Genomic DNA, 25,117 nt, shown 5'->3' on the forward strand with positions numbered 1-25,117 from the left:
CCTCAGCTCTGCGGCATTTTGTGCTGGACCACGGCGCGGCGTGAGCAGAGCGGTGCAGGAACCTCCCGGTCGGCTCCTTCCCTCCGAGTCGCCATTTTATTTTTCTTAAACGTTTATGTATAACCGTACACTAACCTATAAAAATTAGTTTAGGATGGCTGCCAAGAAAATCTCTGCAGTGCCTTGTGGGTAACTCCCTGTGAATTACCATAAAAGCTGTAGTGCCGAGGCTGCTGTGGCAGTTGTGAGGACGCCAGTCATAATGCTCGGTATTTAAAATTCAGATGAATGTGTAATGCGTTCGTGTCTGGATTGCAGCAGCTCGGAGCGTTTCTGGTGTCCCTGCCCTGCCTGCCGCTGCACCCGCGCTCGCTTTTCAATCTCTCCTTGTGCTCTTCCAAGCGTTTTGCCTGGTGGCAAAATGCAACAGGTAGCACAACGCGGACTTCGCCGTGCTGGGAGGGAGAGTGGTTTCTGATAGCTTCCTCCCAGGGGGGACCGACCTCCTGCTTCCATTGAGCCGGCGGCAATATTTCACTTAAGGGAAAAGCCGCTCGGTAACCCTTCCCCTCCGCATCCTGCACGAGCGGCGTCCTGTTTCCGAGGGCGCTCTATTTCTGGGTGTGATGAACGCCGGGACCCGAACTCACTGGAGTAAATGAAACGGGTTGTCCCGACGCTCGGCGGAGCCTGCGCGAGGGGGACGTCTCGCTGCTGCGCTGGGGAAGGCTGCAAGCCCGCCGGTTGGCTTTGCTGCTTCGCTGTGTGCGCTTGGAAATAAATACAAAGTGCTTCTCTTTATCTCTCGCCGCTGGTTTTCCCCCGGAGCAGCGAGCCAAGGTGACCGCAGGTCTCCGAAGTGGAGCCGCGGTGGAGGAGCCGCTCGGCTCGGTGCGGCGCGGGCGCTCGGCAGAAGGTGTTGCTGATCTTCTGCTGGGCATGATGGATCATTTCATTTAAATTTTCCTGAAATATAATATTCATCACAGTGTCACTGTCCCACCTTCATTATAGCTGCCTGATAAACATCTCTAATCGGAGAGCGATCTCTCTGCCCTGCCAGAAGCCGCCTGGGGATAATGAATACGTTTTTGGAGCCGGGAGAGGGTGTCTCGGGGATGTGTTCCTGCTCTCCCACCCCTGTCTGTGCGCGGGGAATCGCTTGCCTGGCTGATAAATAAAGCAAGAACCAAATCTGCTTTTTTTCCCAGGTATATTGGTGGTATTTGCGTGTGGCTGTTTCTGTTCAGGGCTCTAAGACGGTGGGGCTTTGGATGTAACCCGGTGTCCCTGTTAGTACCCGACAGTGGGTTTTTTTTTCCCAGGGATTTCTGAAGGGACCCCCGAAGGCGGCCCCCGTCCTGCCTGCGGCTGGGGGTGTAGGGCAGCACCCCAATGCAGCTTATCGCCCCCCCTGCACTGGGTGGCCAGGCTGCCTCCTCCACCCCACGAGGGGTGAATCCCTGCCACTGTCCCGGCTGGTTTTCGGCAGGAGGGGCTTTACGCCGGCTCTCGCGGGGTGCCGGGGTGGTGATGGCCCCGCGTGAGGTGAGGCACGTGCCACGTGCGGTTCAGATGAGCCATTGTACCCTTCTCCCTGCGGCCCCAGAGCAAGCGCGGGAGCGGGCAGGACCCGGTACCAGTCCTGGGAGCGGTTCAGCCGTCGGCGGGCTCGGCGCGGTGCCGGGGAGGGCAGCCTGATTTGGGGCACGCAGCACCGCCACGATGGCCCCAGCTTCCCGCCCGGCACGGTGGCCTCTGCGTCCCCGCGTTGCCGGCAGCCAGGGAGCATCCATCAAAGTGCTGCTCGTCTCGTTCCTCTCATCATTGGTTTTACCGCCGAGGACGGGCTGCGGTTCCGCAGAGAGCTCTGACGGCGGGAACTCAGTGTCTGCCCTCCCGTGGGGCACGGCCGGGGGGTCGGTGTGCCCCGCTCGGCTCTGCCGGCCTCGGCCGCCCGCTCCAAAGCAAAGGTGATGTCTGCTGTGCCTGGGATGGATTTTTTTTTCATCTGTGCAGCAGTGGGAGATGGCGGCTGCTGCTGGTCCCGATGCCACTGGGACTGCCCCCCTCCAGCGGGGAGAGCTGCTGGTTACTCGTCCTCTGAGCCCGTTTTGGGAAAGACCCTGGAGGTTTTGAGGAACCAGCTCCTGATCATCTCTGGGGTTTTGACCTTCGGCATCAGAGTTGAAGCGTTGTGGATCCCCAGAAGCCTCGTACAGACATGACCTGCTGGGCTGCTCTTCTGGAGAGGGCTTTCCTCTCCCTGCGCCTCAGCTCCTGCCTCCGCTTCCTCCTCCGCATTTGACCCAGAACAAGCTGAATCTGCCTCTGGTTTGGGATTTCCTGTCACCTCTGATCCTCTCCGGCATCACAGCCTGTTTCTGTCCTGTTGCAAAACTTGTCAGGAGGAGGAAAGTCGCCCTGAATTGGGAGTCGCTGGACACGGGCCACCCGTAACGCCCGACTGGTGCTCTGCCGTGGAAGCCCTGGCTCTGCTTCGAGCCCCGCTCGGGGCCCCGAGGAGGGCAGCCGAAAAAGCTCCCTGCTAACTCCTTCCTGGAAGGACTTGTTACATGGTGCTGATAAGAAGATTTATTTTTTCCAGCAGCCCAAAGCCCAACGTGGCACCCTCCGAGGCTGAGGATGAACCCGCTGTCGTGCTCCGAGCGGAGCTGGGCACAGGGAGGAGGCGGCGGTGAGGTCTGAGGATGAGCCACCATCACCGCGTGTCCTTCCGACGTTATCCCGCTTCCGCGGGGAGGGATGAGGAGGACACTCCCGCAGGCCCTATCTCATTTCAGCACCTCAGTTTTAGCCGCCTGACCCGTGGCAGCCTGTCTGGCGCTGCGGGCTGGGACCACCGCTGCCGTTCCTGACCCCCGGGGCCGCGCACAGACTGCGTGCCCTAAAGGCTTCGCTGCTGGTCCCCGTAAGGGGATCCCGGTGAGGCTGTTTGGGGTTTGAGAGCGACCACAGACCTCCCAGCATCAGCTCCTGAGCTGCAGGCAGCAGGACGACAGCTTCGATGCTTTATCCATCCATCCATCCATCCATCCATCCATCCATCCATCCATCCATCCATCCATCCCTCTGCAAAGCAGCTTGAGAATCCCCGGGGCTGAGCCGCTGCCCCGGCGCTGCGGAGGGCACCGCCGTCCCTTTGCTTCTCCTCCTGTCGGAGGTGACACGGGGGACAGCGCCCATCCAGCCGCTCCAAGACGTGCCGGCCTAAAAACGGGTGTAAGGTTGCTTTGAAAGGAGGGAAAGTTGGGAGGTGGGGAGGAACTAAAGTATTTCTTGTAAGTCAGAGAGGAAGATGAATAAAATATTTAACGGCCCTCGCAGCGAAGGCTTCTCATCCCGGCTGCCGTGGGAGCATGCCGCGTGGGTTGGGGGGGCTCAGGTGGGTGCCACGGGCCTCCGGCGCGTGCCTGGCCTGGCAAGGAGCTGGATTTTGGGCTGGGGGAGGAGTAGCGAGGAGGGGATGAAGAGAGGAGACGCAGTTTTCCTGCCCAGAGGTGCGTCTGCAGCTGGCGGGGGTCCTCCCGGCCTACGTGTGCGCACAGAGCTGCGCGCGAGGACCCACCTGGGACATGGTCCCCACTGTCCTACCTCGTCCTGTGCTTTAGTTACTGGGATGTCCCCTCTTATTGAGGATGGGTGATGTGGTTTGGGTCCCTGCTCCGCGTCTAGGGGAGCTGGGGGACAGGACTGGTGGAGCGGGGCGGGCAGGTCACGCCTGCGCTGCCTTCGGGTGCCTCCTCGAAGGGGTGAGCTTGCTGCGTGCTTGAGCGCGTCCTATCTGCTGGTGCAGCCCGTGCCGAGCGGGCGCTGGGGGGGTGGGAAGCTGGGGGAGAAGCGCTTCAGCTCTTGCCGGGAGTCTTCCTTCAAACTGCTTTGCGGAGGGCTGTCCTCGGAGGGGTCTGTGCCCCGGAGCCACCGTCCCCAGCGCTGGCCCGGCCGGTTCAGCCCGCAGAGCACATAGGTTTATATTTCGCTCTTAAAAACCACCCAGAGCCAGGCTGTAATTAGGCTGCGTTGTCTCGTAACTGGATCTCCCAGCCTGATGCTTTGTTCTTGGCTTACCCTTGACTTTTTCCGATGTCTTTGAGCGAGTCGTATCCCTTCTCTGCGCCTCAATTTTTCATCCTCCGTCCTGACTGCTGCAGGACAGACGCTCTCGAGGCAGGGGCTGTCCGGCACTGTCTCAGGCGGTGCTTGTCCCGAAGAGCTGTGCTCTCCTCCGAGCCCCCTGAACCTTCTCACGAGGAGCATTTACAGGTGATTTGATTGCAGGTTTTTCTGGGAAGTATCAGAGGAGCTTGTGATGCCGGACCCCCCCAGAACGCTCTGCGGCGTGCTTTAATCTTCAGAATAAAATTAAAGCAAGACTTTCAACTTGGATTTTTCTTTGGAAGTTGCTTCATTTTAAAACCACTTTTTTTTTTTTTTCTGATTGGTCTTTTAGGAGGGGGAAAAAACCCATATCCTGAAATCCTGCCTATTAAATAATTGCAGGGCTTGAGCTTTTCTAAGTTGCGAGATGGCTGTGCTGCTTTCTCAGTGCCCTGCGTCAAGGCGGCGCTGAACGCGGTGGCATCAAATGGAGTTCTGTCTGTCAGTCCTTTGCTGTCCGTATGTGCATCTCTTGGCTCCTCTTGCGGTTGCAGCCTCTGGATGCGGATGGGGGGGGCAGGGAGCGCAGGGCAGAGGTACCCTTTGGCACGCTTGCGCTGCCCGTCGGCTGATGCCGTGAGCACGCGCTTGCTTGCCATCGAGCCTCTCGAAGCGCGCATCGGCACAACTGGGAAAACCCACATTGCTGCCGAGCAGCCCCATTCCGGGGAATGTTTGGGGCTCTTGGGAAAGCTTTGGGGCAGCCGGGATGGGATGAGCCAGCAGCGCTCGGTGAGGGTGCGTGGGGGAGGACGGTGCGGGCGGCAGCAGATGGGCGTGCGGGGGACACCGCCGGGAAGGAGGCGGTGGAAGGGACGCCGGGTGCGGGAACAGCCCGTGCGCTCGGTGGCGGAGGGGACGCGCAGCCCCGCTGCTCAGCTCGGTGCCAGCTGCCCCCACGCCGGCTGCGCCGCTCCTCCCGGCAGGGCTCCACGCCACCGCCACCGCCACCGCCCCCTCCCAGGGGGATGCGTGAAAGCTTCTGCGGAGCCTCGTGCCGTGGGAGTGGGAGCTCCCCGATGCCACGGGAGAGCCCAGGCTCCATCCTGCCCCCGCAGATGCTTGTGGAACGTCTCCCATGGGTGCTGCAGCACTGGGCACAGGTTGACCAAAGTCATGTCTCCCTGTCTGCAGCTCCTGGGCTCTGCCCACGCACTGCTGCTTGGATCAGGCCCTCCTGGCAATGCTTCTCTTGGTTTCTGTTGGAATTTCCATGTGCCGCAGAGGCAAACCGGAGCAGCATCCCCACTCTGCATCTTCTTGGGCAGAGAAGCTGGCAGCCCTTCCTGCTGCTGGGACCAGGAATCATCCAGAGAACGTGGCAGGCTGGTGTGGGAAGCAGCTTTTGCTCTCCTGCCTGGTACCTGCTCTGCTCTGGGGTGGGGGTTTGGCATTTTGGGGCAGGACTGTGAAATCCCAGCGTGGGCCACCGCGCTGCATCGTGTTGCTGCGCTTTGGGCATCGCGCAGAGCCTGAGGCTTTGACCAACAGTGCGACGTCCCTATAGCAGGGTGGCAGGAGGGATGGGGGACACTGCTGCTGACCCCTGTGGGTGCGTGTGAGCAGAGATGCTTTTTGGACCCGCATCAGCCTTCCAACGCACGGGGAGGCTCCAGCCCTGAGATGAGACTGGGGCTGACGCGCAGAAACCTGCAGCAGCTCCTCTTCTCCCCGGCCTCCTGCAATTATACACGCAGGTGGAGCGGTGTCTGCAGCGGAGCTGACGATGGTGGGCTCGGTGGCTCCGGCCCTGGGGACGAACGGACACCAACCGTTTTCGTTTTCAGGCGCTTTCATAACTGGCATAGCTGGGCCTCGCGCTGCAGGGTGTCCTGTTCCGCCTCGCCTCCGGCACCGGCCGCTCTGTAACTGTATGTTCCCAGCAGTAAATTCACCCCCGAGGGGAGGTCTCAGGTTCCCTCCCGGCTGGAGGGGTGCCCGGCAGCGGCGGCGCTCGCTCCCTGCCCCGTGGCATGACCCGGCGGGGAACGCAGCCCTGTCTGCCCGTGGCCTCTGCGACCGCTTCCTGCTGTGCTGACGCAGCTTTCGGGTTCCTCCGGTTAGGAGATGGGGTGCCCTGAGCACTGCTTGTGGGGTAACGCGGGAAAAACTCTTCCAGACATCCCAGCTCGAGGTGGCAGAGGTTGTGGCAGAGCGCCGTTGCGTGGTTCATCGGCACGTGCCGGAGCTTTCCCTGCTCCTGGTGGGATACAAACGGGCTCTGCCATGCGTCCGACGCTGCCTCTGGGTCCTACCCGAGTGGTGGATGCCCTGAGCGGCCCTAAGAGAAACCCTGTGGCTTTGTTGGTTGTTGCTTCTGCTGTTTGCAGTAAAATGGAGCAGTGTCCCGGGGGCTACGAGGCACGCGAGGACCGGTCTCCGTCTCCCCGGGGGCAGAGGGAGCTGCTCGGGGCGCTGCTGGCAGGCTCCGCGCATGCGTCGTCCCACCACCAAACCCTTTCGGGGTGCAAACTCCTGCCCTTCTCTGGGGAGGGATTTGCAGCAGATTTTCCAGCCTTTCTGGGCTGTTGGGGCAGATCTGCCCTCGTGCGTGTTGGTTATTTATTCTTTTGGGATGTGAGGGCTTGGCTAAGCATCCTGGCTGTGTTTTTTCGCCGCGGGTGAGCGCGGGAGCAGAACGAGCCCTCTGTTCCCCGGGGTGGTCAGGGCGAGCTGGGGAAGGTCAGGGGAACGCGGTGGTCCCAGCCAGCCCCTGAGTCGAGGGGAGTGTGGTGGGGGGTTTGGGAGCCCAGGAGAGCAAAAAGGGCTTGTTTGCGATCACGAGTGGATGCTCATGCTCTAGCACTGGTCGTTAGCATCCCTCTGCGCTCTGCTCAGAGCTTGCGGGACTGGGAGCACTGGGCTTGCAGCTGGCGGAGGCGTGGGCTGATGGTCCCCGTATCCCCAGCGGTGATGGTGGCCCCGTGTGCCCTGTCCCCCTTCCCTTCAAGCCGAGCAGGGGGAGCTCTTGGAGAGCTTCTCCCGACCTTTCCAGCTCCGTGCCCTCAGCTGCCACCAAGTGACACAGTGACATTTCACGTCTTGAATGTCTGAGCAATTTCATAAAGAAAAAGCCAGCAGAAATGAAATGCTTTGGCTTTTTGTGTCTGACAAATTGGATTCGTTAACCTGAAGCTCCATCTGTCAGCTGGCAGGGCCCCTCTGCGGCCGGCGCCTGGTGGGACGGGGTGGGAATCACAGAATCAGAATGGTCGGGGTTGGAAGGGACCTCTGGAGATCATCCAGTCCAACCCCTGAAGAGTTGGAAGGGGAGGGGACGCGGGGCTGGGACATGGCGAGGAGGAGGAGGAGGAGGAGGAGGGAGTGGTTGGTACTCAGCGGTGTGTAATATGTGCTGTATTTTCAGCAGTGCATTTCCGGAGGTCTTTTTGGAAGAGACGGGTCTTTGCATCGGGCATGGGGCAGCTGAGCTGCAGCCCAGCCCGGTCGGGGTGGCGATTGCTGTTTCTCTCTCCCAAGCCGGGGAAGCGGAGTCCTTACCCGCCTCCGTCAGAGAGGCGATGCTCCCATATGCTGATGTACCCCGGCACGCGACAGCGGCAAAGCGAGATCGATGCCACGGAGGTTCTGTGCTGCAGAAACCGCAGCCCTCGCTGGGCATGTTTGGACGGTGCGTGGCTGCCCGGCGCGGCGTGCACGGCCCTGGGCACGAGCCCGTCGTGTTTGCACGGAGCGCGGGCCTCGTTTGCTGAGGGAGGAGCGGGCACCAGCCCCGGCACGGCTCACGGTGAGACGGCCAGTGCCACAGGACCTGCTTTTAAATAGCACTCCTCCGCGTGGCGTGTTATTTATAGTGCGTGCGTATGGCAGGTAGAAGATGCGCCCGCAGGTCGCTGCTGCCGTCCCCGGGGAGCGGGAGGAAGCGTGTGTGCAGGGGGAGGTCCTCTCCTCTGCTTTCGGGCTCTGTTGCAGAGCTCCGTTCGGATTTAATGCAGTTTAACCCTGCTCTGGGGATGGGCTCGAGGAGTCCTGGCTCCCTGGAGGATCGCGCAGTTGCTTCCCTCCCCTTTTCCTTTTTTCTAAATTAAGAAAAAAGAAAGAAAACAAACAAAAAAAGGCTCTCCGTGAAGCGAGCGTGCGGAGAGCCAGCGCCATGCCAAACTGTCGCGGGCAGCAGCCACCGCTGCCTTGGGGCTTTGGGGACCCTTTGGGGACCCTTTGGGGACCCGGCGGTGCTGGCAGCGCTGGAGCCGGGTGCTTTTGCTCTCTGTCCCTGTGTCCCCTCGGCCGTGGCACCGTGCTGCCGCAGCTCCATCCGTGCCGTCTCTCTCAGCCTCGCCTTTCCCCGGCAGTGGTTTCGTACGTCCTCGCTGGATGCGTTACTGCCCACGTGGTCCCCGTGGCAGCTCGCAGCCTGCGTTGGGGTTGCGCAGGTCTCGCTTGGCTGCTCGGGAGGCTCCAGCGTGGGATGGCTGCAGGCGCTGGAAGACTCTCCTGTGCTGCTCATATGGAAAACACTCTCAGTAACCACAAAGAATGGAGATGGCGCTTAAAAAAAACACACAGAGAGGTCATCTGTAGGGGCCTACAGAGTGGGGATGTGGAAGCTGCCTCGTGTAATTTCTGCTGGGGTTGACTTGAGAATCTCCTTCCCCTGAACCCCAGGGATGTCTTTACGAAGCAGAGCAGCGCAGGGGATGTCCCATCCTGCGGATGTCGTTGGACTGGATGCTCCCTCCCGCCGGCGCAGCCCCACCGGGAGCTCACCGCCGAAACACCATGCTGACAGCCCCGGTGGCGCTGCCTCGGGAGGGCTGATTAACCCTGTTTTTCAGTCGCACGGGTCCCTGTGCATCAGCTGCTGCTTTGGGCATTTCCTGCACGCCTGGAGCAATCCCATGGGAGGGCAAAACATGAATCCTGAATCCTCCTGCGCGAGCAACCGCGGCCGCTGGGACAGGAGAGGAGCTCCAGCTCCGACAGGGATGTGGGCGCCTGAGATAGCCTCGGCTCGCTGCTGACCTTGGAGGGCTCCAGGAGGGCTCAGGGACGTGGCCAACATCTTGCTCAGGTCTTGGGGTGAGGTTGGAGGAGTCGGCAAGGTGCTGCAGCACTGCGAGTCGCTGCCTGGTGCTTGCCATGGCCGTGCTTTTGCAGGAGAACTGTTGGAGAGAGAAGGACCTTCAAAGATTATTTGGTTCCCGATGCACACGTTGCAGCTTCTTCTGTCCTACCATCACCCAGAAGCTCCCCCCCACCCTGAGCGTCGGGGACATGCGGCAGAGCCCAAGGCCAGGGGCTATATTTGAGGCTGAGGTACCCAAACCCTCCCGGGGCATCAACCAGACCAAAGCTTGGGCACGGCAGGCAGTGAGTCCAGCGGGGCCACCAGGAACGTGGCTGCTAGAAGATACCCAGTGGGGTGGAAAATCCCTTTATTTTTCCTTTGTCTGAAGTGCGAGTGGGAGACTTGGACCTGGCTTTTCCCAGTGTGGAGAAAGGGACTGAAACCTTCTCCCCAGGCACCGGTGCCATGGCTGCATGTGGCACATCCTCCCGGCTCCATCGCCTCGATTTGAAGATTTGATGCATCCTGCTGTTTAAAAATAAATAGCTAGTTATTTTGGGCCAGGGAGGCAAACAAATCAACAGGCCAGTGATTTCTTCAATCATCCTGCATGCTGCACAGGGGAAAAATTAATAAAGTACCTGCCATCCCCAGAAGCTATTTGTTAAAGCCAACCATAATGATGGGCAAAATTGAGTTCCTGCTTATGACGGGTTTGCTCCGCTCCTGCGCTCCCTCTCCAAAGCATCGCTGTTCCTGACAGTGCCGTGGGGGCAAAGGAGGTATTGATCCACGCTCCGGGTCTGAGCTTTTCCAGCCGTGGCAAGAGCAGCACAGGACTCTCCAGCCTCTCTGGGGACTCCCTGTGCTCTGAGAATTGGGTCCTTTTAGGTGTTTTGGGATCCATGAGAAATCCGGATTATGTGCGGAGTCGCCGTCCTGTGGTTATTGCTCACTTCTTGGTAAGTTTGGGCCTTTAGAGGCTTTTAAGGGTTTTCCAGACGCTGCTCCTGGTGTTTGCCTGGTGGAAACCGCGGCATGTGGTGGTGGCTGTTGGAGGAAGGATGGTTGGGAGCAGGCTCTGTTCCCTGCTCTGCTGCAGACCAAGGGAACATTGTTTTTCCAGTTCATTCTTGAACTTTCTCATTTGTAAAATGGGCACATGTGTAGCCGTCCTTCACCAGGAGCCCAGGGCTCAACTCGTGGATCCATGGGGTTTTCACATGACAACCGTGAACTTGAGAAGACCAAACTTTCCTTGGGCTACTGATAACTCGCCCAGAGAAGCAACCAGCAGTACCCAGCTCCTTAGGGCGCTGTTGGCTGCTCTGTGTTTGCCCTCCGAAGGTTAAACCTTTGGTTTCTGATGCTGAGAATAAAACACCACATCATGGGAGCATCCAGCATCTCTTGATCGCAGAGTTAGTGGTGTAGGAAGGCTGAAGGAGCATCCTCGCCTCTGGGTCTTGTTGCTGCAGAGCAAAGCCCTACGGGCACCCGCTGTCATATCTGCCCTCCCCAGCTCCTGCGCTCAGTGGCATCCAAAATACTCCTCCTGCAGCCTTGCAGCAGGGACATCCCACAGCTCGTTGCAGTTTTGGGGGGCTGCCGTCGGGTTCCCATGAAACTTTCCTCCTGGCCAACTCATTTCAGGAATACTTCATGTATGATAACAGTGCAGGATCTCATGTCAAGAGAGTTGGAGGGTTTGTCCAGCTGGGAAATGGGGCTGTTTATTTACTGGTTTAGCGCTGTGTGTGTCTTGCATTGCCTCGGTGGAATATTAGCTATGGAAACAGCAGGTTAAACGGCTATGAGGGTAAGAGGCAACCCCAAACACGCCGGTGTGGGGGCCCGAGGGAAAGCTGAGCAGGTGACCGCTCACATCCCACAGTTTGAGTGGACAGAGGTCTCCTGAGAGATGACTTGAGAAGAGAAACCTTTCTTCCCCGTCCCCGTTTGGGTGATGCCCCATCCTTAACCTTGTCCACAGGAGCCCTTTTGGCATCAGGGAAGCTGAAGGCAGTGTTAGCTGCTCTGGGTTTTGGGTTTTTTTTTGTGATGAATATTCTCCTCCTCCACAAAATACCCCCCTTCGGGCTGCTTTCATGTTCAAAGCAAGAGGCGCACAGCTCCTCCTGCTAATGAACCTTTGCTGGTTGCCCCGGCTCGTGGGTGGGTGTGAAGAGCAGATCTGGATTTAGCTGACTGCTGGCGAGGGTTTGGGAAAAAGGGGGGGAAAGTCCCTTTTGAGTTTACCGTTGCTGTAAGAGGCGCAGGCTCGGTGGCTGGCGTTAATTGGAGACCGTTGGCAGTAAGGTGGTACGAAGCGGCCCCTGAGCTGAAGGTGTGCTCCATGGTGGTGGATGGAGCTCCCATCCCACTTGCCGGATGGCTCACGGGTCCTGTCCTGGCACCGATGAATATTTAAACCAAGTGTTGATCTGTGTTTGGAGCATTTAAACGAAATAGACTGCAAGTTGTATTTTTAAGCTGCTGTTGTTGAGCTCTTGGGATTCTGTGGATGGAGAGGACCCATGGTCCGCTGCATCTCACTGTGGTGGGGCAGTAGCTGGCCCTTTCCAGCTGGGTTCATTTTGGGACTCCGGCTTCCTTCGTACCTGTCTCTGGGCATCCTGCACCTTTTTTTGCAAGCAGAGCAATACATGGTCTTTTTAGAGAAAAAACATTACTCTGCAGCGATGGAAAATGAGCTAAAAAATCACTGTCCTTGGAGGAACAGAGAGAAGATCTGGGGCAAATCCTGAGTCCTGTCTTTAAGGTCCAGATGTCTGTTTTCATCTTGGGGTGGTGGGTCTGAGACTGGACTGTCCCAGGAGACCCTCTCTTGGGGGCCGGGAGGAGCCGACCTCCCCTCCGGGGGTGGGTTGCGTTGGGGCTCCAAGCTGCTCCCACCCCAACACGGGGACCTCACCGCGAACGCTCTCGATAAAGCCGTGTGGCAGCCACTGCAAGCGGCTCGGGCCTTCTCTGGCACAGAAAGGACAAATTAAATAAACATGCTTGATTGCTTAAACATTTGTTTTTTAAATTAGCAGCAGCTTTTTTATATTAAAGTATGTGGATATGCTGCTGGGGAACACTTTAGCAAGTTGTTTTTTTCTTCCTGGTGCTACTTTTCCAGAGTGATTCCTGATTTAAAAACCAAATGCAAAATGCAGGCCAAGTTTGAGGTTTAATCCCGTAAAAGATGTCGATGGGAAGAAAGTGTGATGCTTGGAGCCGTGGGGTCCCGCTCGGATGGGTGAGGAGACGGCATTGGCACACCGTGCCTTGCAAGCGCTGGAGAAAAGGGTCTATGGAAAGGGGCTCCATGGACGTCCACAGCTTCTCGGGAAAAGTTTTAGTGGTCCACGAATTGTAAAAATGTTGAAGTCTTCTGCAGGGAGGTGTTTGGAGGTGCTGTATATGGGAATGTCGTTGTCTGTGTGCTCAGAGGGACTTGGGTCCGCAGCCCTGGTCTCGGTGAGCGGTGGGGGACTGTTCCCCCATGCGTGGCACGGTGGGTGGCCCTGCGCCGGGCTCTGCCCCGGCTGCGCCTCTAGTTTTGTTTTTACTCTTTGGTCTCTGTCCTGTTTAGACGGCAAAGAGACAGCACCGCGTGAGAGTTACAGCTCGTTCGGCATTACAGGATGAGGGGTTTTTAGATGCTGCTCTAATAGTAACCGAGATTGCTAAATAGCATCTCTGGGAAGGCAAAATGCAGCCAGAGAGACGCTAATGCTTCAGGTTGACCTTGCTTGAAGCATGTGGGGGTTTTGCTGTTTCCATAGGCTTTCTGTCTGTCCTAAAATAGCATCTGTCCAAAAAAATAACTCCAATAACAGAGGAAGGATCCCTGTGCGTGTACCTGGGGGAGTACCGTCCCCGCTGGGGCTTTCCGGGTGTGGTGGCACTGCAGCTTCAACTGTGCTCCTGCAATTTTAGAGAAAAAAATAATAAACAGAGTTCCCACAACCCCGCTGCTTTTTGTGTCATCCCCCCGAGTTGTAGCAAAGCTCCCGGCAGCCGGCTCGGGGACCAGCCTGGCCTGGGGCAGCCCGTGGGAGCACCCCGGGCCGGCGCCGCTCCCTTTCCCTTTGCATGAACCCCAGGCTGTGTCCTTAAGTTTTTAATTAATGGCTGCATCCCGCACGAGCGCAGCTCCAGCGCGACTGCGAGGGTCCCTGCGCAGCCGCAGGATCGGGGCCCCTCCGGCACCCGAGCGGGGAAGGGGATGGGGGGGGCAGAGGCTGCTCCGTACCCTGGCTCTGCGCCCTCCCTACAGGCGACCGGCAGTGGGGTTTGTTGTTGTTGTTTTGTTTTTACGTATTAAAGGTTTAATAAATGGAATTAAATACTGTGAAACTTAAGGTAATTAAATGTGGAAGCAGAAGGAAAAAAATTGTAAAGCATCCTCTCCAGGAAACTAATAGGCTCCATGCCTCCTTATCTTAATGATTTTCATAATTTAGCTGAATGCAGAGATAATGGATCTGATGAACCTTTCTGGAGCTAACTTTAGATTTAATGGGCTTCTTGCTGGGGAGCGGGGTGGGGGCAGGTGCAATCAATGCGCTTAAGGAGGGAAGATAAGAGCAAGAGAAGCCGAAATAAACAGCCAAACGGCTTTTCGGGAGACTTAAAAGTTGCTGCGTGTCCACGCTGAGTGCTCCCTCCTTCCCACCTGGAATTAACCTCGGAAATCATTTTCAGAGCCCATGTGATTTCCTCCGGCTCGGCCGCAGCGGCGTTGCCAGCGGGTTTTGCCTTTCTGCCCAACCTCTGACCCTCCCTGGGACGAGGGAGCCGCAAAGCCGGGATCATCTGCGTTAATCTGGTCTCATTGAGGCGGGATCAGTGAAACCACCTCGCAGATTCACTGTATTATGGAGCAGATTGAGGGACTTAGAGAGCAAATTTAATAAATATCATTTCGATATTACTGGGCGGAAAAAAAGATATCCGCGGAGCGGCTGCTGTTGGAGCACCCTGTGAAGGATGGTTAATAGGGACCTGATGTGTTTGGGGAGCTGGGGGAGAGGGGATGGGGAAAACACTGAATATGGGGGTGAAGTGGGGGGGATGGGAGGAAGGGACATCCCTTGGGGCTGGCCTGTGCCAAGAGCTGGGGCACGGCGGCACATGCAAATGTGCAAAAGCAAGCAGGGAAGGGAGAATGGGGATGTTTGCTGAGGGATGGAGGTAGGACCCGCGCCTTCGGTTCCTCTCCGGTGCAGCCACGAGTCTCCTGCTGCCTCCTTGGCTCTAGCGGCAGTTTGCACGGCCGGGGCGCTCCGGCTGGTGTAGGGGCAGAGCCGGGTGGAGATGCTGAAGCTGACCCCGGACCCAAAACAGTTTTGCGGTGTCAATGCTGTGATAACTGCCCGCAATGCGGAGCCAAACGGACCCCCGTGCACCCGGGGCCAAGCCAGCACCCCTCCACGGGCACTGCGGGCAGCGTAGTGAGTGGCTCTGGAGGTGGTGGCCAAAGCTGGGGGTTTTTGCAGCTGGGTATTTGAAAGTGCCATTTGCCACATTGGTTTATATCTCCTTTGTGTCAGGGAGGTGGTGCGGTGTGTTGCCACGTCCAGGGTGGCTCTGCCATGTCCAGGTGCAGAACTTTGGGGGTCCCATGGCGCTTTTGGGTCTCGGGGCTCCCTCTAGTTCCCAGTGGAGTCTGTGCTGTGCTCTAACATGCCTGAAGCCTCTTTGGGAACTTTCCAGTGGAAAAAACAGAGCTGCTCTAACAGGCTGAGGGCAGGAATGGGGGGACGTGAGGCGGGTGGAGGCACCGGGGGTCCCCAGCACAGCCTGCGCTGGGTGCTGTGCCCAAGCTGCGATCCACGCTGTGTGCCAGGTCCTGCACATGGATGGGGTCTTCTGCCCGGCCACGAGTGGAGCAGAGTGGTGCAGCCAAACAAAACCCTGTTGACTGGGCCCAAGGAAAGCTCCGGCTGGAGGGGAAGAAGGGAAAATCGATTGCTGTGGGAAACCCCAAACCGTTTCTCCCAGGGCTGGTCATGGTGAGCGGGGTTTTGGCTGTGCCAGGGTGTGGGGATGGGTGCTGCTGCCCGCTGCCTCTCCTGGGAAGTGTGCCTGGATTGTCCACCTTCCCAAAAAGCTCTAGCGAGGGCAGCGCACCCGTCCCGCGCCTGCACTGAGGACCCGCAGCGGAAGGTGCAGAGCTCGCAGCCGAAGGGGCTGGTTCATCTTTGTCCCTGGCAGGACCCCCTGCCTGCTGGAAAAACACTTGGGTTAGGAGAAATGTGTGACCTCTTGCTAACCCCCTTCCCCTTCCCCTCTTGCTCGGCAAGATGTTAAAAAGAAGGAGGAGAAAAAAAGAAAAAAAAGAAAAAAAAAAACCCCACGCTGCGGCCAATCCAAGGAGGGCGAGAGCCGGGGACCATATCATTAAAATGCTAAAAATGAGCGTGCTGAAAACAGACACAATTGGGTATTTAAAGCTCTGAATGAAAAGAGTGTGTGTTAGCCGGCTTGTGGAGAGCCGGTCTCCCAGAGCCCCTGGAAAATATGTGGTCAAGCCCGCACCATTAACTTTTTGTTTCTGGTTTGCAAAGTAGCTGTGAAATCCTGGGGGGGGGGGCTGGACCCCAGTCCCTGCCGGGCCGGGGAGGATGCCCGCGCTCTGCTGGAGGGGCGGCTTTGCCAGTCGCTTGCTGTACGTTGGGCAGCCCTTTGCTGTCCTGCAGCGATCTTTATCCCAAAATGTGGTGCTCAGCATGGGGACTCGTGTGGCCCCTGCATCCCGGTGTCTCCGGGGACCCCTCTGCCACCTCTGGTGCAGACCGGGTGGGATTTGCACCAGCCCGTCCCTCTCACACCAAAGCATGGGCTGCGTGGATGGAGGGGCGACGCAGCTTCAGCTCTGCCCCAAACCAGCCACAAATTGACTGCTGGGTGAATCACCGCTAAGTCACTGCAGGGCTGTTGCATCATTTGTTTGCGGCTTCTTAAAAACTGGGCAGCTCAGGCTGCTGGAGGCTACCAGCGCAGGTGCCCAGGGCCATACCAAGGGACACTGATGTCCTCCAGCGGTTGATGGTGTCTCCTTTACCTGCCAACGTGGATCTTTGCAGCCGCGCTCCGGGCACGGGTTTGCCGCACCCTGGCTCGTCCCTGGGTGGAGGTTGTGGCCGATGTTCAGCTGCAGGTTGATGCTGCCGTGCGGGAGGGCGAAGGTGTGCAGGGGCTTATTTCTGTGCCCCTACGCGTGTTTCCCTCGGGTGCCTATGCAGAGATGGATCCGTGTGGGTGCAAAATGCCCCTAAGATGTCTCCTTAGGGCAAGCATTAACTGCCAGGCTGGGCTTAGCTCCAGCAGGCAGGAACAGATGAATCAGACACTTAATGGTAAAATCAAACCCCTCAAAGTATTAAAAACAACCCAGCTCCAGCGGGCTCCTCTCTGCCGAACGGGGAGCCCCAGCGAGAGGGAGCGAGAAGGGTTTTTTAAACCAAACTGGGATATTTCGGGGGGCCTCCCCCTGCCTCCCCCCGCCATATCTCTTGGCTGCCAGCCTCTCCGAAGGGGAAGTTCTACCCCGCCTCCCGCGGTCTCGGATGTCAGGTTGGCAAGAAAAATCCCATCTGTTTTCAATCTGGATCCTCACTTCCATCCACCCAGCCTTTCTCCTCCCTGCGCTCCCCCGCTCCCAGCCCCCAGAGCTGGCGTGTGCGCCAGGCAGGCCTCTGTGATGCTTTTTTTTTTCTCCTTTTTTTTTTTTCCCCCTATTTTTTTTTCTTCTAAAAATGTATGTGGCCTCCTTTGCCCCCCGTTTCCCCACCCCCCTTCTCCCAGGCACACGGTCCAGCGCAGCCCTCACCGCGCCGGGGTCTGCCAAAATTCTCTCTGAGCTCAGCCCCGCTATGGTCGCTGGCTCAGAGAATTCCCAAATGACCGAGGATTTTTTCAACCCCAAGCTTTCCAAAGGTAAAAAAAAAAAAAAAAAGGCAAAATATCTCTCTGTGCAGGAAAAAAAAAAAATAGGCAAAATCGAGAGGGGAAGGGAGGGAAGGAATTTTGTTGTTGTGATTTTATTTTTTTTTTGTTTGGGGGTTTTGTTCGGTTCCAGCTTCTTGGTACAATTTGGAAAAGGGCAAGTACAGAGTGTTTTGTTCCTGCCCAGAGATAACAGCTACTCTGAAATCCTATATAGAGTCAATGCAAAGATGTATACATAGCAATCGTGATACCCTAATCCCTCTCTGAAGAAACCCTTTTGTTGAGTGCCCCCCTCGCCTTTCTTTTCACTGTCCTCTTGCCACGTTTATGTCTTATTTAAACTATAAAGTCCTCAGGCTAGGAATTACCTTCTCTCTTTACAGATGGCTGCAAGAGCTTTGCACATCTGCAGAGCTCCATGAAAAATAAATGAAGAAAGTTGTGGCTTTTATTGTTGGTTGTTTTTTTTTTTTTTTTTTCTAAAGTGTTTGGAGGTGAGAGTTTATCTGATGGTAGGCCCAAGGTAGCAAGGACCCGATGAGCGGTATTGGGCTTTGTATGGCCAAAAACCTGCAGGTGGGGGCTAACCCCGCTGCACCCCCTTCCCTTTCGGCTCTCTGCGCCAGCCAGGCATGGCACCACTCGAAGCTGCCCCGTGTCCAGGGCCTGGGGGGCTGAGGGGGAGCCCCGGCTCCTGTGGGGACGGCATCAGCCGAGGGCAGAGCCTGGGCGCTGTCGTGCCTCAGTTTCCCCTTTGGGCAAGCGCTGCCAGCGAGCGGCTGCCCTGTGGGGATGAGGTTAATGGTGGGGTGGCCAAGGGGTGCCGGGGGAGCAGTGGTGCTCCCCTGCCCTGGGGAGGGTGAGGCGGGGGGCTTTTTGCTTTTTATTTTGGGGAGTACGATGTGAGCTGTGGGGACCGGGCTGCCTGTGAGGTGACCCAAAGGGACTGGTATGGGGGGAACGGACCCCAAAGGGCCAGGCGGGACGCCAAGGGCAGGCTCGGGGAGACCCTGAGTGGAGGCTGGGGTGGTCCCAGGGCCAGGCAAGGGGGGACCCCAGGGCTCGGCCCCAGGGACACTGGGGGAGGAATCCGGGACCAGACGGGGTATCCCGGGGCTGGGCTGTGCGGGACCCCGCGGCCGAACACCCTGAGGTAACGCCGGCCAGGCCTGACGGGCGGCGGCGCTCCCCCGCCCCGGGCCTCCCTCCCTCCGCCCGCCCCGGGCGCGCTGCCCCCCTCAGCCTCCCCCGGCCCCGCTCCCCCCAGTCGCTTTGGGCCCCGCGGCCCGGCCCCGCCCCGGCTCCGCCTCCCTCCGCCCGGGCCGCGGCGGGCTCCTCGGCGGGGTCGCGGCGCCCGTGGGCCCGGTAGGCGCCGCGGGCCGCCGTGCCGAGGGCGGCGCGGGTGGGACGGCCGGTCCCCTCCCGGTAAGTGCCTACCCCGCGCCCCGACAACCCCCGTCCCCGGGGGCGCCGAGGGGTTCCCCTCGCCCCAGACCCCCCCCATACCCGAAACGAGACTCGAGGCAGTCGGTTTGATTTAAAAAATTAAATTTTTTTCCTCATTTTTCAAGGGGAAACACTCCTCCCCCGCGGTAGCATCCAGCGCGGCCGGGGCCTCCCCCGGCGCGGTGTGAGGGGAGGGACGGGCCGGCGGCCTGAGGGAGCGGCGAGGGGCAGCCGGGGGGTCTCGGGGGGAGGGCGGGAGGACTCAGCCGCCGGGGGATAATCGGTAAAATACCCATTTCTGTAGGGTTCTTCCCGGCCGGGCGTTATCTGCGGAGCGATGGGTAACGTTGCTCTGATGGAGGAGAGCGCTCGTGGGGCGGGGGGAGCGCTTGGAAGTTGGAAAGGGGACACCCCCCCATTCTCCTCCTCCTCCTCCTCTTTCTTCCCCCTCTTTTCCCCAGCCGGTGGCTCACGGGAGCGTTTTGCTGCAAAACAAGAGACAAAGTGTAAAAAACGCATCCAGCCCCCCCCCCCCCCCCCCGTGTGTGTATGTGTGTGCGCGTTGGGAGCCCTCCTCTGCCTTACAAAGGGCCGGCTCTCTAGTTCACCCTTTTCCCCAAATTCTCCCTTTTACTACACGTTTGGGTGTTTTTTTCCCCGTACTAGAAATGTCTTTTATTTGTTAATGAGTAAAAGGCAGCCCAGGTCCGCAGCGGTCGCCTGCGCGATGCTCTCCGCAGCTCGGGGCAGGACACGGGCTGTGAGCGTTTTACAAAATTTATTCGTTGTAAACATTGCACAACTTCTGTGCTCGGTTCCCAGGATTAAAATATAACTCGCTTTCTCGCTTTTATATGACTTGCTTGCTAGCCGTTACGCTACTGCTTAAGCTTGAGATGCAGATTTGTCTAAAATATGTAATTTTAGCAACATAAGAGGGGAAAAAAAGCTCCATTTTGTTACGGGAACTGTGTAGGTGGAACTTTCCTAAGAAATGGCCATATTTTATCCCTTTATGGTTTCTTTCTCACTCTGGCAAAGGCAAAATACTTTTATGTTGCAGGTAACTTTTACGTCAAGGCTCTAACTTTGAATTTGCAGCAGCTGGTCTGACTCGAGGCAGTTAAAGGAACCCTTGAAATTAAATTTGAATTTATATTGTTCATTGGCGGACAACTCTCCTGCAGTTAAGGATAAAAATGTAAAGATTAAGCTGATCATTGCTATATATGAAAAGCAGTTTCAAACATTAACATTATGGTTTGTCTCTTAAAAAAAAACGGGGGATTCTCTAGCCTGTGCTTTGTATAGCTGCATCTCGCCATCCTTTCATTTCCCTTTTCCTGAAAACGTCACTTAGCAGAGGAGAAATCACAAATTCCAGCGCACTGGGATCGCCACACACAGAACAGAGGAACATCTGCTGAAAAGAGACTTTCTGAGAATAACAAACCACCTGCACTGAGAAATTTTTCTTCTCTTGTAACTAGCTCAGTGTTTGTCGGGTGCAGGTCTGGAATCCACTGCTGGTCTGTTTCTGGCTGCAGAGGTGCTTGTCAGCCCTGGTGTTTTACAAGGTTAATATTTATTTACAGACTGACACTACTGGTTGGGTTTTTGTTGTTTGGGGTTTTTTTTTGCCAAAAAGGAGGAAGTGAAAAATCTGCATTTGATCTAATTGAGCTATTTTAACAGTTTCTTCACGATTTACGTTTTCTCTAACGTAACGAGCATCTGGAGTTGTTTGGTGCCTTTCAAGCCACCCTCTCACTTCTTGTGGAGGAGTGTGTTGGGACGTGGGCTCGAAGACGGTGAGTAAAGCTGGCTCAGACAGCAGCTCTGGCTTGGTGAGGTGGTCCTGCATCAGGGACTGAGCTGCACTGGAGGAGGGGTCTGCACAGAGGACAGCAGCTCCGGGGCTGCGCTTCCCTCTTTGCCTTTTCATCCCTGGAGTAAAATGCTCACCATCCTGTCATGTTATTACTCTGAGAACCTGCCAAGTAGAAGGTATCTGTATCTTTTATCGTCTTGGGAGCGTGTCGTTGATCCCTAGTGCAGAAAGAGGTACGTGCCATCCAGGAGAAGTGCGGGATGCTTGTTCCAAACCTTTCTGCCAGTCAGAGTGGAAACGTGGGAGTGGGGGAGTGTCGGGGTTGCTGCTCTGCGGTCCGGCTGCTCTGTGACCTCCTCCTGCAGCTGAATGGCAAAGCAGTGATTTTTCAAAGGCATTGAAAGCAGAGAAGGCCCAATTATGCTTTTGACTTGGAAGAGATGCGTATCATTTTTGGGGGAGGTGGAGGTACCAGAATAAACCGTCTGAATGTTCAGTGTGTGGACAGGGAGTGAATTTAGTATTAGGTGCTAAATTCCTGCAAAGGTGACAGTTGCAGCAGGTATATGAGGAAATCCCTCATTACCCTGCAGAGCTGGAAAAGCAGGATATGGTGTTTTATTATGTTTCTTAACCTTGATCACAGCAAGTCTCAAACACCCTCTTTACCCTCGCTGTTGAATCTGGCCTGTGGGTACAGATTCTTGTACAGCGCAGCTATTTCACTAGATTTAATCTCTAAGGAGCGTGCCAGAAAAACAGCCTTGGGGAAATGGCAATCTGCTAGCTTCCTTGTCTGTAAAATGGGAATAGCGATGCGTAACTCCTTTCTGCGAAGTGTTTTAGGGTCGACTGGTGAAAAGTGCTTGAAATGCCATGGGTTGAATCGTTTGGCCAAAAAAAACTGAGGCAGAAGCAGTAGCGAGGCTTGCCCAGGCTCCCGCGGCAGGTCGGCAGCGAGGCCAGGAATAGACCTGGTATCTCTGATTTCTGCTCGAGCGTCCCTGTCTGCTGCGCGTGGGTGCGGGCCAAAAAAGAGCAGCAGCACCGGTGACACCTGGCTATGTGTAAAGGAGAAAATCGAGGTTGCACGATGCCGTCCTCGGTGCCTTTCTGAGGGCTGCCCCGTGGTGCCAGGTGTAGGAGTGACAAGTTGTCTGACACCGGTCCGCGAAGAGCTGGATTGAAGCCACTTCCTCATTTCATGCTGGCTTCTGTGCAGCCCTTGTCTAGTAAGGACTTTGTAGATGCTGCTCACCTGGGCTGAATTTTTAAGCAGTCACCTGGAGATGAAAGGCACTCTATGCCATTACCACTCCCCCCAAGCCATCCTCTGCCCTCTCTTTGAAGAGATTTTGAACCCCAGGTATACTTTATTCCCATGCAAGGCTTTGCTGTCAGACTCGGCAGAGATTGCAGTGCGTCCTGTGGCACCGGGGAAGTATAATCTTGTTACATTTGAATTTATTTCATGCTGCGCTTACGGGTGTGAAGAATGAACAGGTAGAATTAGGGACTGTGGAAGGTGTGAGACACCGTGTTTGTTCAAATGCTGACGGTGGGAAAACATCTGTTAGAAGCTCTCTTTGAAGGAGTGGCTGCCCTTCCAGAACTATTTTGTAGGAGTAATAACTGTTGCGGTAGGTGCGACCTTCTGAATGAGGAGGCACCTGGGAGATGTTACAGCTGTGAACGTGCAGGGGGTGATGCAGGGATGGGGATGTATCAAACTGAACACTACACCACCTTTATTTTTCCCTTGCATCTTGTGTCATTTCCAAAGTGACTGCGGCCTTAATTTTGCATGAGCTCATGTGTGCTTGGGTGAGTTTGGGGTTTTAAAGAAGCTGTTCTGCCCTTCCTTTCTATTTACAGGTAACTCTTTTCTGAGTTTGTAAGGGTGTGTTTCAACTTCTCCGTGTACTGATTAGCGCTCTCATTAGCACTTAGTAAGCAAAAAGTCTTTATTAAAACCTGTGCGGTGGTAGGTTTTATTCGTGTGAGGAAGCCACACAGTGCCCGGTTTCAGCATCAGCTCCCAAGTCCCAGGGTGACTTACCTGCTCATTTAGACTTGCTATCTATTTACGACTGCAGGAAGCAGTGCATTGCAGCTAAGGGAATTGAGGCCAGCCCCCTGTTTATGGTAATTCTTAAATAGTTCATTTGGGCGTAATGCCTCTTTTTATAGTTGATTCTCTATTACAAACAGATTTTCTGATAATGGCACCTGTGCCGTTCAGATGGGATCATTATTATAATAGCAGCAAGTATTGTTATGGAATCGGTATGTGGAATTTATGTAGGATCATTATAATGACAGAAGTAATACCATAAATAAAATGATGCTGTAGCAGCAGCACTAAACCTGTGTATAATAGGGAAAATGACAGTTCAAATTTCCCCCAAATCTCGGCACCTCGAGCCTTGCGAGGATTTGTCCAGGGATGCTCGGGGTGTGGGAGGGAGGAGAGATGCTCCTCCTGTACAAGTCAGGGAAACCTTGAGCTGGAGCTGTTTTAAAAGCCGACCAGGGAGATTGTTGCAAATAATTAGTTGTAGAAACGGGGCGTTGCTCTTATTCGGCAGGGCGCTGAGTTTTGCTCTTAGGCTGGCTCTGTTAACACAGTTTTTTCTGGGATGGGTTTCAGGCGGGGCTTTTGCGTGCACAGCTTGTCCTTCTTGCGTGGTGTTGGGACGGTCTGTGCCTGCCGGCACGTTGCTTCTCCCGTTTCTCTGAGGGAAACGTGGGAAAGCTTGAAATTGCATTTGTGAAATAAGGGTGGGGGTGAGACTGTAACTGCCCAGTGGGACTTGACAGAGGAGGCTTATGTAAATAGCATGCCCTAATGCCGGAAGCAGTAGTACCGAATGCCCACAAACGAAGAAAAAGGGAAGAAAGGGTAAAAAATCAGTGCATTTGAAAAGTTACTGAGGATGTGGAGTGGAGGATATCCCCCCTCCACTTTTCTTTCTACGAACAAATCCCTGGAGGTGGGTGTGTTGTCTTAAAGGCTGGTCTTGCGGTCGGGTTTAGCAAATACAGATAATCCAGATGGCTAATCTGGAGCGTGGTTTGGCTAGCAAAATCCTTCTGGCAGGCGGTGATGAGGATGCCGGGAAGAGGTTTGCAACAGTAGTATTTAAACAAAGTCGCTGCTAATGCTGCTTCAGCCATTGTGTGGACAGAGCACAGATGTCTGTCTTGGGTTTTGATTTTTTTAAAAAATAAAATCCCTTTTATTTTCCATTGGTGACCCTTGTTTTAAATCCCTGATCCAAGAGGGGGAATTGCAGCCCCTTGGCAGACTCAGATACGGTTTGAGTTTTGTCACTGTGTCCCCAGTGAGGGATGTGGCCCCTCTCCGGCACGCTGGTGCCCAGGGTGTGTAGCAGCAGAAGGATGCTCGGCTGTGCAGGCGGGTTATGGTGCTTTGAACTCGCTTTTTGCCCAGGGGCCCCGTCGGGACAGGGGCGATGGGGCGATTGCTTTTTGATGCTTGGCGCTGCTTTTGTCAGTGGACATCTGGTGCCAGGATTGCTGCTGTCGGGGCTGGGGGTGGGCTGCAAGGCCAGGGAATTTGATGGATTAGTGCGGTTGGAGGGCTGGGGGAGGGGACGGGTAGGGTTTCAGCTCTTGCTGCAGGTAGAGAGAGAATTTGGGGATTAGGGGCACTTTTCTGCAAGCTGCAAGGGTGGGGGGGATTTGGAGAGGGGGAAGGGTTGGGAAGAAAACGGTCTTTCCAGTTTTCCCAGAGAAATGACATTTGTTTGCTCTTTAAGGCAGCATAAGGGAAATGTGTGTGCGTCCGGAGCAGGGGATGAAAAAAAATCCACAGCAAATCTAGTGCCGGTCTGTCCCCCCAGCTTTGTAACCCTTGGGAATCCTGGTTGCTTGTGCCTGGCCTCAGGGTCACTTGGTTCATTCCCCGCTGCTTTCTATGGATTCAATAACCTCCTTTCTCTCCCTAGAGATCAGCTTAAATTAAAACTTTATCCTTTACTTAAGGAAGCAAGCAGCAGCCTCTCCCCATGCTCTGTTACAAGATCTGGGTAGTTTGCATGTCCCCATCCATCCGTCTTTCTCTGTGGTCACCAGATGGGCTGCGCTAGGAATCGGCAGCTTTTGAGCCGCTGGAGCAGGAGGAGGGGGATGTGGGATATCTCCTGCCCCTGATCTCCTGGAGTGATTTTTAAAAGTCTCTCCCGAGGGCGAATATTTCAATACACTCATGCCAGGAAAGGGGAAAATTGATATTTTTCTTGGGGTAGGACCAGCCTCTCGGGGCTATTGCTGGGATGCACGACACAGTCCTTTCCTGGAACTCTCTGTGCCAGTGAGTGTCCATGCATGGGTGGAAATACCCTGTCCCTTGTCTGCCTGCAAGAACAGGAGGGTTTGCGTAGCAGCGAGGGCCACCGGCAACTGGCCAAAATGGGGACCTCGAGGAATAGTCACAGTGAAATCCAGTCTCTGACCAGCACCATGTTTGAGGATCAAATCCACGTGTAAAAACTGCCTGGAAGATTTAATGTCTGCGGGCTTTGGATCCTGGAAACACTGCTGTGGGGAGGTCGGCTCTCTGGGAGGCACGTTCGGGCCCTTGATTCATGTTTTGGGGCTACACGTGCACATGCGTGTGCTGTAGACATCGGATTTGTTTCATG

The 25,117-nt window shown here is 56.0% G+C and overlaps 1 protein-coding gene across 3 annotated transcripts in view; it reads left to right on the forward strand.

Moving 5' to 3' along the window:
* PTPRS (protein tyrosine phosphatase receptor type S) overlaps positions 1-25,117 on the forward strand; it is a 164,723-nt gene that overhangs the window by 8,325 nt on the left and 131,281 nt on the right. Inside the window, exon 1 of one of the 3 annotated variants that reach the window (XM_082495278.1) lies at positions 18,555-18,598. The exons of the other annotated variants lie outside the window; for them this stretch is intronic. The gene's annotated coding sequence lies outside the window, so the exon portion shown is untranslated. Of the gene's footprint in view, positions 1-18,554; positions 18,599-25,117 lie in introns of those variants that run through there. 3 annotated transcript variants of the gene reach the window in all.

Source organism: Vanellus vanellus, assembly GCF_965231255.1.
Source record: "Vanellus vanellus genome assembly, chromosome: 25".
NCBI classification, from domain to species: domain Eukaryota; kingdom Metazoa; phylum Chordata; class Aves; order Charadriiformes; family Charadriidae; genus Vanellus; species Vanellus vanellus.